Raw genomic sequence first — 2,418 nt, forward strand, 5'->3', positions numbered from 1 at the left:
ATAAGACACCACCTCTGTGGAAAGAGCTCACCTATCCCCTGCCCACCATCTCAATACAGCTCTATGGTGAGCAACTTGAATAACCAAATAAAGTTCACAGGGCAGTAAAAAGATGTGGGGGATTGCTTAAATGACAACAGGCGAAACCAACCATTTTTTCTTTTCTGGTAATCATAGTTTTAATGCAGATCAATTCACTGATCTGGATCATGGTGCACTATCACAGGTGCTTGTGTCAGCACCAGCAGTCGATGGGACAGAGGTGTGGACAAGATGGTAGAGGTGGACAACATTGGTAACAGTGCTGGTTTTGGTGATCTAAAGTATGTGTGAAACTGTAGTATGTGTGAAACTAACAAGCAGCTTTATTTTTTTTAACGTGCTGCTCATGGAAGTGTTCGGAAGAAGAGCATTCTGTAGAGTCTACCTGAAGGAAAGGTGACTGGATGATGATGATGATGATTGCAATTTTTTAAGCAGCTTAATTTCCTTTCACTTTGCAACAAAAACATTTTCCATAGGGGTTTATTGCTTAAGTGTTTAAGCAGCAAATCCTGTCGATCTACGCACCAACATTCACATTCAAAAGCATTACCCTTTGTATTGCTGAATCCATTTATCTGTTTATAAAATATGACTGACATTTATCTTCACAGAATTTATCTCTACTCTCACTCCCCAGTTGCCTGTTAAAGAGGAAGCTGCCTGCTGATAACACATAACATTTTTTACCATAGGACCTATATGTCTGGGATAGGGTTTCTGGAGTTCACAGCTCAGGATCACTCTGTGGCTGACCTGATCATATTCCATTGGATCAGCACCTGAAAATGCTGGCTGGGTATGGATGGAACAGACGTTTTAAAGGATGCAAGATCAGACTTTCGTTAATAAAGTTCAAGGATCAGTTAGTTCAGGAGCCATCCCTGCCTCTGCTTTTTGATTATACCCACAGGCCTCACAGGGAACTATAATTAACACTAAAATATGTGAAACCAGAGACAGAAGGAGGTGCTGTGAGGAATGGGTATCACCCTAGCAAGACCTGGAACCAAGACCAAATTTTTTATAGCTTCAGCCTCTGACATCATTTGGTTGCACTCAGCACATCTTTTGGGAAGGGGAACTTGGCAGGGATGTTTCCTAAAGGGATGTCACCCCACTGCTAGGTGCCTTGTGGGGTGCACAGCTCGATAGGGTCTGAGGCACAGTGCCAAGGGAAGGGAGGCTGGTGCTTGCATCTTGCTGGAAGATGCTGATGGTGGTTCTGCAATGGACATTTTCCCTCTGAAATGAGTGCTATAGCCACAGCATCCTGAATACCTCCTCAGCTCCAGAGTTTCTGGGCCAAAAAGCCCTACTCATTTCAGCAGCATAAACATGATGAAACCACTTAAAAGAAGCATGCAGAGCTTGCCCTCCCCTCTGTCCCCAGCAAAAGCATGGTCCTGAATATTCTCTGCACAGAAGTAATTTGTTACTGGTAGCCTTCACACTGGGGACATAGTAAGGACAGGATCTGTCCCTATGCCAGATCGTAAGGTATGCTGGGGAAGGTAAGGTCTTCTACAACCCAGCGCAGGTGTGTGCTCTACTTGCTTCTGCAGGACAGATTCTGCCAACACAGTCATAACTCTCCCCTAAAAACATGTCAGAAAAAGTCCCCACAGCACAGCACAGGGGTGGATTTATAAAATAGCTTTAATTGCCTCTCTTAGAGGAGCATATTCACACCGTGTCTCAGGAGGCAGCTGGGTCACCACAAGATCCCTTCCACCATCCTGCTTACCTCATGCTGCAGCTGTATCCAGTCCTGGTGGTCCCACCTACAGGGGAATTTGGGGAAGAATTTTATTTCTTTTCCCCTCAAATTGTGTTTTCTTCCTTTTTCAGTCTGGGTGAGGTTAACCAGAATCTCACAATTTAAGAGTTCAGTCATATTGTTAAACTCTTACAGAAGTATTCACACCATTTTTGCTGGGCTTTCTAGGTGAGTACCTTCGCTTGAAAAGCCTGCTGTGTACAGAAACACAGGAGAGAAGCAATGCTTGTGAGCATGTGGCTCGTGTCTCACCCCAAGTGCACAGTGCCGATGTACATGAGCTGTCTATGAACCTCAAAGCACGGGAATGCTCACACTAACAAAGCCACATGGCAAAAGTCGTTTTTGAAGCTGCCGCTGCTACCTCAGTAACATAGTTACCCAGTATGTCAAACCTCTTGGCATGTAAATAATAAATAAGCCACACATAACAGGGCTGTTTTGCACATCCTCAGTGATGGGAGCAGTGTGCCCTTGGCTAGAAAGGAGGATGCAGCAAGATCAGTTTGTTACCAGACTGCATTGTACTCACAGGAGGCATGAGGGTTGACGAGTGACAAGTGCCACACGATGATGTGCACCAAGTGCCAGGTCTG

Source organism: Lathamus discolor, chromosome 5 (assembly GCF_037157495.1).
Source record: "Lathamus discolor isolate bLatDis1 chromosome 5, bLatDis1.hap1, whole genome shotgun sequence".
NCBI classification, from domain to species: Eukaryota; Metazoa; Chordata; class Aves; order Psittaciformes; family Psittacidae; genus Lathamus; species Lathamus discolor.